Here is a 9,967-nt window from a genome sequence, read left to right as displayed (position 1 = left end):
GTGTCTGGAAACCAAGCCATATGAGGAACAGTTGAAGGAGCTGGGTATGTTTACCCTGGAAAAGAGGTGACCGAGAGGAGATATAATAGCTGTCTTCAAATATTTTGTGGGCTGTCACATGGAAGAGAGAGCAAACTTGTTTTCTCCTGCTCTGGAGGGTGGGACTCTATCCAATGGCTTCAAGTTACAAGAAAAGAGTTTCCGACTAAGCATCAGAAAAAACCTTTTGACTGTAAGAGCTGTTAAACAGTGGAACAGACTCCCTCCAGCGGTTGTGGACTCTCCTTTCTTGGAGGTTTTCAGCAGAGGTTGGATGGCCATCTGTCATGGATGCTTTAGTTGAGATTCCTGCATTGCAGAGGGTTGGGCTAGATGACCCTTGGGCAGTGCCGGAATAATGTATAGGCTAAGTAGGCTGAAGCCTAGGGCCTCTAAATCTAGGGGGCCTCACCAGCCCATCCGCTCCCCAGCAGGCAGTCTCCCCTCTCCCAAAATTGCAAACCCAAGACTTCATGCAAGGACAGGGCAACTCAGGCCCAGCAACTATGAGACTCAGGGCTAGCCAGTGGGGCAAAACTTGAATTTTTTTTTTTGTAGGGCCCCACTTCACAGTCAAAGTCTACAAAATCTTATAGATATAAATAAAATCCATCTACATTGCCCTGGTACGGGGGCCTAGGAGCGGCACGCAGTGCCCAATTTGGCCAAATTGCTCCAATTGCCTTAAGGTCAGCTCTGATGACTCTGTAGAGGGGTTGGACTGACAAGCCCTGCACCTTCTAGGTTCCTGGTGTCACTATTCAGAGTACAGACTCAAGGACTTGGTATGGAAATAAAGGAGGACACTTATTGGAAATCAGTTTTGTCATCTCCCCCCCAAACCCCGAGACAATGAGCCCAGCCACTTTTTATTCACAGTCACATAAGTACTACACTAAAGCATGGCCACAAGCCTGTATATTCAACCACTGAAATCCACACCCAATATATAGCAATGGAGATTTATGTTACTGCTTTATGAATGAACACTGTGTTTTATGAATGGACTATGTATTTTGTGAATTACCTAAGAGCCACCAATAGGGAACTCTAGAATCTGACAGCTAACCAATTGAGTACTACCAAACAACGACCCCTATTGCTGAAAGCAGATAACTAGGAGGGAATGCTTCAGCTCAGCCTTTGCACTGTTGACTGAACACCCTCTGCTGTGCAGATAATGAAGAAAGCTTGTAAATTGTATCCCTTCTGGCATCCTGGCCAACTCTATTGTGCTGGTGTAAAACCTGTAAACACCAGAAGCCCAGAATAGCAGCAAATAAAATCCGCTCATACATCAGTGACTGATAAGACTTGTCAACCAGTTCTTCCAAAGTCTTCCTAAATTATAAAGCTCCAAAATACAGGCCAAAAGAGAACAGGTCTGGGAAGAGCAAGGCATACAATGAGCACCACCAGTGAAAAGGCCCTGCTCCGTGTAGCTCCTGCCCTGTCATTTGATAGGGTGCCCGCTTGCCCTCCTTCTTGACATGGAATGCTCTCTATTGGAGTCTCCAGGTCCAGTAGAAAGACCATAAGAAGGGAGAGCAGGGACCTTGAAGTTCCAAACAGCTGTTATTCAAGCAAGCACACAGGTCACCTTTGTCACAGTCAGGATGCCTATGTCCTGGCCAGGCCTGCGCCCAATCTTGTTTTTGTACAATCTTGTTTGTTCTCAGTAACCAAAATTCTATTATCAACATACACAAGCAGAAAAGTTGTTTCCCTTCATTTGCAAGTAATCGTACAAAACAAAGTGGCACTAATAAAGAAAAGTTCCAGGGTGGCAACAGAAAGCAAACTAAAAATGCTTTTGCAGTTCATCAGAACTATCCAGCAATATCGTTATAGGAAAACTGGTGCTATTAACAGTAATCCTTCTAGTTGGTTAATTGGTTCGGCAACTTCCATGCACATGACGTGTGATGTTAATTATTTTCCCCAAGAGTTAAATGATAACTAATCAGAGGCAGCTACAGTTGCAAATGGAAACAAAATATCTGTGATAGGAAGAGGAACAGGTTTGCTCAAGTGTGTTACAGGCAGAAATACTGTTTGTAATAAAGTGAGAGCAGTAGCTGCTCGAATTAACAAATTAGAAAGTTTTGAGAATTTACATGCTAGATTGAAATTGAATAATTCATTGAGAAGGGGATGGTAAGAAAAACACTGGGGCCTAATTTGAATAATAGAGTACCTGCTATCTGGTGGTCAATCTCCTCCTTTATTTCCACACTGTGGCTGCAGACCAAATAACCTGTCAGGAGAGCTATGAGATTCAGGTGAGTGTCATATGCCTTGTCAATCCCAGCAGGTATATAACAGGAAGACCCGGCCTGCCCAGGCTGATGGCCTGCCCCATTAAACTCTCACTTTTGACTTTCTAACAGAGCCCCTATCACCTTTCCTTTGTTTTTTGAATGACCCATCAAGCCAGGCCAACTCCAGAACACAGGACGATAGCCTGGCCTATTTAGCTTTTAACACTTTCTGGGGTCATGGATTTGAATTGTCTGGCACCCAGTTTAACACTCCAGACCATGATTAAATTCTAACACTTACTGGATCAAGGAATGTATAGTGGTCTGTCACCCACAAACTCATAACAATATAAGTAGTGGTGCCATATTGGACTGGGCAACAGGGAGAAGAGCACACCTAGCATCCATCTCCCCTTTGATCCAGGTAAGACAAGATAAGATGTACATCCACAACACAGCACAAAGAGGGAAACATACAAATCAGGCTATATAGCTCATGTTCATCTCATGCTCAAAGCCAACATCTGTGCCGTGTTTCAATATCATTAACAGAGGAATGAAACTATTAAGGTCTGATCAACAAATGCTCCTGCTGGAGATTCTGTTGACTGATTAAACTGATTAGGATGAACATTAAAGGATTTTTAATAATGATAACAGTCACCTCACAACAGGGGCAAATTAACTGATCTGTTAGAGAACCATCTTTGGTACAGTTCCAGAATTTCAAAAAGTGCCTACCATCAGCATCCCCATCCATACACAATTCAAATGAATGAAAATTTTGATTTATAGCCTTGGTTGTTCCACAAGGAGGCCCCCAAAATGATATATTTACCTTGATTATATTTACTGATTTCTATTCATTAGCATTTGAGAAATAAGGGATTTGAGTTCACTCAAGGGCTAGATTTCCAGTGATCGTGGGCAAAATTGCAGTGTTCTGTGTAATTCATTGACTCTCCATGTAGTGAATTCTGCAAAATAGTAAAAATGCAGCAGAAATAAAGAACGCAAAATAACTTTGTCTGGATCACACACATGCAACTCTACACCCCAGCAATACAATTACCATGCCAAAAACAAACAAAAACCCACCTGAATTCTGCGGCATGTGGAAATCATAAAATTGTACGGGTTGCATTTTTCAATAGCAAATAGACTTGCTGGGTGCTGTGTTCTAAATTTAGTGCTTTTAACCTGCACTGATTTCGGTGTGGATATTAGCTATGTGCTCTCTTTCCTGACATCAGTTGGACTTAGGACAGATAAAAATGAGGGAGATGTGTTTATGATGAGGAAGGTACGTTCTTTATTTAGAAAGGTTTTTATACACTTCCTTCTCTCAAAACTTCAGGGTGGTGAATGACAACATAAAGGTCCAGTCATGACCAACTCTGGGGTTGCGGCACTGATCTCGCTTTACTGGCCAAGGGAGTTGGCATACAGCTTCCGGGTCATGTGGACAGCATGACTAAGCCGCTTCTGGCGAACCAGCTCAGCGCACAGAAACGCCATTTACCTTCCCGCCGGAGCGGTACCTATTTATCTACTTGCACTTTGACGTGCTTTTGAACTGCTAGGTGGGCAGGAGCAGGGACCGAGCAACGGGAGCTCACCCTGTCGCAGGGATTCAAACCGCCAACCTTTTGATTGGCAAGTCCTAGGCTCTGTGGTTTAACCCACAGCGCCACCTGCGTCCCTGAATGACAACGTAGAAGCATTTAAATGAATGCAAAGCAATTATTGGATCGTCCTGACATATTTTTCCTTCAAGGCAGGAGAGGGGAGGGGAAGTTCTGATAAAGATCTGATCAATGGAACTTGGAAAAGCCACACCATTTTTCAGTTCAAAAACACTCCCAAGGCTTCTTTTAGCCCCACAGGATAAAAATTTAGATACTATGCTATCTGCATTGTGCCTTGATTTTTTTCTCTTTCTTTAGCAGAGGTAATAGCTGCCTCTTTTTGAGGGTGCAGGCATTTGGTCAGCCTCCCCAAGGCTACTTTGAAGACAGGGAAATATTCCCTCAAATCCCTTTGGAGGCCAAGGAAACACTTAAATTTTGCTAGATGAGGAACTCCTTTGTTTTAATGAGTTGCACTGGAAAACTAGCTCTGTAATCTGCTGTTAGACATGTGTTCCCCAATTCAGTGTGTGTGTGAGAGAGAGAGAGAGAGAGAGAGAGAGAGAGAGAAGACACAAGAAAGAGAATATGAATATATACCCATTTTGTGAAAAAGAATAAACTTTTAATCGTAACTTTTTAAAGGCCTACAATGCATTTTATCAAACTAGACACCAGTTGCTTCAGTTAAATTTTGCGTTCTAATAGGAGGAAATACCTCTCTATTTGCAATAATCTGGACAAGTGTTTACTGGAATGATTTCTGCTACAATTGCAGAAAGCACCTGGGGAAGTGAAAAAACAACAACAGCAACGGCAGCCTAACAGCTAGCACTGAACGCTGAGGAATTTTACATTAAAGCCTGCATTCCTTGCTGTGGCAAAAGCAAAACACTTTCCTCAACAATTTCACATTCGCTTGTTTCTGGCAATTTAGACTAACTAGAAAATATTGGTGGACATTTTACCTGCCAGTTCTCATTTCTGTCACTTTTAACCCACTAACCCAGCTTCTCGCTTTAAAGGCATCAGCTGTTTTCTGAATGCACTTTCCCCTCCCAGCAAATGGGGTACATTTCAGCCAGGCAATTCTTTCCAGAATGTTGAAACAAAATATTTAGGTGACTCATACGGAACCAAACTCTGAGTGTTCCTTGGCTACCTGTCCATTTACTCATTTTTTGCAGCTTTTTTGTACATGCAACCTGTGCATGTTATTTTCTTGTAATGTATCTCTGGATCATTCAGGGCCATCATGTATTGTACAGTGGTACCTGTACAGACGCTTCAGGTTACAGACTCTGCTAACCCAGAAATAGTGCTTCGGGTTAAGAACTTTGCTTCAGGATGAGAACAGAAATTGTGCAGCGGCGGCGCGGGTACAGCGAGAGGCCCCATTAGCTAAAGTGGTACCTCAGGTTAAGAACAGTTTCAGGTTAAGAACGGACCTCCAGAACGAATTAAGTACTTAACCTGACGTACCACTGTATAGGCTGTTGAATCCAAACAGCAGTACTAGTCCTACAAGAGATTGTAGCCTATAAATGGCTGCTCAGAGATTCCTTCCCCCTTCTCTCCACATTGTGGTTCTTTTTTCCGCCACCCACCCACCTCGTCAGTGTTCAGTTTCTCATAGCAATAGTGAAAAATATGTTGGATATGGGGACGTGGGTGGTGCTGTGGGTTAAACCACAGAGCCTAGGGCTTGCCGATCAGAAGGTCGGCGGATCGAATCCCCGCGACGGGGTGAGCTCCCGTTGCTCGGTCCCTGCTCCTGCCAACCTAGCAGTTCGAAAGCACATCAAAGTGCAAGTAGATAAATAGGTACCACTCCGGCGGGAAGGTAAACGGTGTTTCCGTGCGCTGCTCTAGTTCGCCAGAAGCACCTTAGTCATGCTGGCCACATGACCCCGAAGCTGTATGCCGGCTCCCTCGGCCAATAAAGAGAGATGAGCGCCACAACCCCAGAGTCAGTCATGACTGTACCTAATGGTCAGGGGTCCCTTTACCTTTACCTTTATGAGGGATAGCTCAGTTGGTTAGAGCATGGTGCTGGTAAATGCCAAGGTTGCAGGTTTGTTCTGCATATCGGACAGCTGCCTGTTCCTGCATTCTAGGGGGTAGGCAAACTAAAGCCTGGGGGCTGGATCTGGCCCAATCGCCTTCTAAATCCAGCCCACAGACGGTCCGGGAATCAGCATGTTTTTACATGAGTAGAAGGTGTGCTTTTATTTAAAATGCATCTCTGGGTTATTTGTGGGGCATAGGAATTTGTTCAACCCCCCCCCCAATATAATCTGCCCCCCACAAGGTCTGAGGGACAGTGGACTGGCCCCCTGCTGAAAAAGTTTGCTGACCCCTGGACTAGATGATTGTCAGGGTCCCAACTCTACAATTATTATTATTAGTGGATGAGTCAGGGCTGGATTTAGGTTTGATGAGGCCCTAAGCTACTGAAGGTAATGGGGCTCTTTATATGTTCAGCTGTCCTTTGTCAACAACAAATCGTTGTTGTTTTTTGTGTTGAATATATGCTATATGGTAATTTATGGACCTAATAGGTGTCTAAAGCCATTTGCACATAACAAATAGGAGCCTACACAACACAAAACACTGTTGGTGTATGTAGATTTTATTTTATTTGTTTTTTATCTTATATTTTGGAAATGTACATCCAGGTTTTTCCCCCTTTAACATTTGGGGGCCCCAAGAGAGTGGGGCCCTAAACTATAGCTTGTTTAGCTTATACATAAATTCGGCACTGGGATGAGCAAGTAAGCAATAACACTGCAAGAGATGCTTTCTCTAAATGGCTGTACCAATGTCAGGACCAACAACTACTACAGTCATTCAGAGGCTTCTGATCAATGGAGGCTCATTCATAGGCATCCCCTGCTGAGGCTATTGTTGCGCAACCGAGGTGGTGGGCTGAAATTCTGGCCAAAGTCTTTGATGCAATTAATTCTACGGGGCTTATCCCTAGGTCATGGAAGGAGGCCGTGATCGTGCCAGTCCATAAAAAGGGTCCTCCTGCTGACCCGGAGAACTATCGGAACATCAGCCTTTTGTCTATCATCGGGAAAATCTATGCAAAATTTTTGCTGTCTAAGCTGTCCCATTGGGCAAACGACTCAAATTTGATTGGCTATGAGCAAGCGGGCTTTAGGAACAATTATTCGACCTCTGACCATATGGTAATCATGTATCATCTTGCCAGAAAATATTCTGCCCCGAGTCGGGGACGCCTATGTGTCGCTTTTATAGACCTAAAGGCTGCCTTCGACAGTATCCCAAGAAACTGCCTATGGAAGAAATTAGAGAGATGGGGCATAGATAGAAGGCTGTTATGGCTTATAACCCAATTACACCATGGGTCGTCGGCTAGAGTGAGACTCACACCGGCGGGAAACCTATCCAACGAGGTCCCAATAAATAGAGGTGTGCGCCAAGGCTGCATTTTGGCCCCACTCCTCTTCAACTTGTTTATTAGCGATATGAAGCTCTTTCTGAATGAGTCTCAAGCCAACATTCATGCCCCCCGCCTGGCTGATTTTCGCTGCCCTCTGCTCCTATATGCCGATGATGCAGCGATCCTTTCCTACTCTAGAGTTGGTTTATGCAGAGCTCTAAAGATTTTTGCGGCTTATTGCAAACTTAACCATCTGACAATTAATCATGGGAAATCTAAAGTCCTGGTCTTTTCCAGGTCTCGGAAAACTTACAGCTGGAAGTTAGATGGAGTCCAATTAGAACAGGTTTTCAAATTTAAATACCTGGGAGTCTTTTTTCATTACAATCTAAGCTGGAAGCCACAGATACAGTATTTACTAAACAAAGGGAAAACAATACTTTATACTCTACTCCAATTTTTTGCGGCCGACGGAGCCTCTCACATCCCTTCTGCATTGAAGGTATACCACGCAAAAGTGGTCTCCACCCTCTGTTATGCTGCCCCGCTCTGGGCCCCAGAGTCCAATTTAACATCGCTGGGGACATTGCAGAATCAGTTTCTCCGTCGCCTTCTGAAACTCCCCATGTGTGTGAGCAACGCAGCCATACGTCTGGAGTTAAGGATTGCATCATTGGAGACTGTCATCTGGAAGCGAGTCTTTGGCTATTGGCTGTCCAGCTGGCATAGGCTTCCCGACCATTACCTTTTTCAGTGCCTCTGGCGGGACGTCTTTGTCAACCCATGGGTAGGAAAAATCCATGCCAAACTTCTGAGCATCGGAATTTCCCCAGCGGACTCCTTAAAGATGAACTTACGCTCAGCCAAAAGCCTTATTGAGCAAAGATTAGCGGACATTGAAAATCAACACAACCTCGCCAGGGGTGGGGGTGTCTGCTCCCCCAGGTATCACGGAATAACCCCACCACTTGGCCTTCCATCATACATGTCATCTCTTTCATCGGTACCACACCGACTTGCATTTATTCGGGCAAGGTTCAATGTCCTTCCATCGAACCAGCTGAGCCACAGATTTTCCAAGGGTTTGGTGTCTCCGCTATGCGTGTGTGACGGGGAAACTGTTGAATCTCTTTCACATATAATGTTCAACTGTCCCCTACATAGCATAGCCAGGACTAAATTCCTGGGTCCTGCTTTACTGCGCTTGGTTGGCAGGCCTGTTGAGTCACACGCCGCACTGCTTTTGCAGGATACAGATCCTTCTGTAACTCTGCAGGTGGCGAGATTCCTGAATGCGGTTATCTCACACTCAAAAACCACCAGAAAACAACAACAACATCAAAACTAATCGGACTGTTATGATGAGAGTGCATGTCGGATTTCGTCTTCAGTTTTCCTTTTTCTGTGATCCGTCCCTTGGAGCTCTCCTGGCCCCAAGCTGTCATTTGGCTCTGCTCAAGGACCCACCCTTGCATCGTGGTGTTCACCTTCTGTTGTCGGATATATCGGTTTTTATGTCTCTGTGTTTTTATGTTTGTACATATTTTATGGGCTAATAGCCGTAAATAAATTAAAGTTAAAGTTAAAGTCATAGGCATCTGTGTGCACCTTCTCTTCCAATTTTGAAAATAATCTTCAAGCACACTACTGTTGTAAATATTTGGCTCATCACAAAGATTTCAGAGGGAGGTAAAACTAATTTTCTGCTTATTTTCAAAGAAAGGGGTAGAAACTAGACAAACTCTGGAAATATCCCCCAGACTTGTTGCACTGCGTTGCCTTTATCCTGTACTTTATATAGTTCACATAATGTGAATCTGTGCTTTTATTTGAGTTTGCAAAATGCTTGATTATTATTTTTTTGAAAAAGCTTTGTGATTCATCCTCTAGCTATCTTACAGCGACTGAGAATAGTTCTTAAAAGGTTTGCAGATTTGATCTAATGGGATTCAGTCAAAATGATTAGCCTTCCTCATTTGCCTTTTCCGGAATAGAAAAGTTCTGATATTATTATGTAAAATATTTATATCCTGTTTCTCTCTGTGCTTGAAGTAGTGTTATGGTTTTAATTACTGGAAGCTAACAGAGCAAGTCTAAAATAATGAAATTATTAAAAAGCAGGAACAAAAGAGAAAAATATGCTTTGGGCAGGAAAATAAAACTACTCAAAGCTGAGCAGACTAGATCCACAACTACTTAAAAGGTTAACCCCCCAAACAAACCTGGTCTGGCACTACTGGCCAAATGTTCTACAAAATAAATGGGTCTTTCACTTTTCCTCTAAAGGCCAGGAAGCATATCCTTTGATAAACCTGGAAGGATATTTCTCACAGTCTTGTAATCTTGACTGATTGTAGTGTCCATTCAAGAACTTGCTTTTAGATAATCTCTCTCTTTCTTTTTCTCTCTCAACTTTACTCTTTGGGGCCTTTGGTTTTAGCTGTAGAAGCCAAAAACTTTTCCATCAATAACAAGTGCCATCAAAAGTTACCTTAGGCAGGCTGCCAAAATATATAACCGCTAAAGCTTTGTGCTGAGACGCAATCCCTGAAAGGAGACAAGTTGAGGCAAGCACCTGCCTCCTTTGACTGAAAGTGATTTAGGTCAGATTGAAGAGGTTTGTCTATGGT

This window comes from Podarcis raffonei, chromosome 6 (assembly GCF_027172205.1).
Source record: "Podarcis raffonei isolate rPodRaf1 chromosome 6, rPodRaf1.pri, whole genome shotgun sequence".
In the NCBI taxonomy this organism is placed as follows: domain Eukaryota; kingdom Metazoa; phylum Chordata; class Lepidosauria; order Squamata; family Lacertidae; genus Podarcis; species Podarcis raffonei.
The sequence above is the reverse complement of the archived record's forward strand: the minus strand, read 5'-3'. Positions refer to the sequence as shown.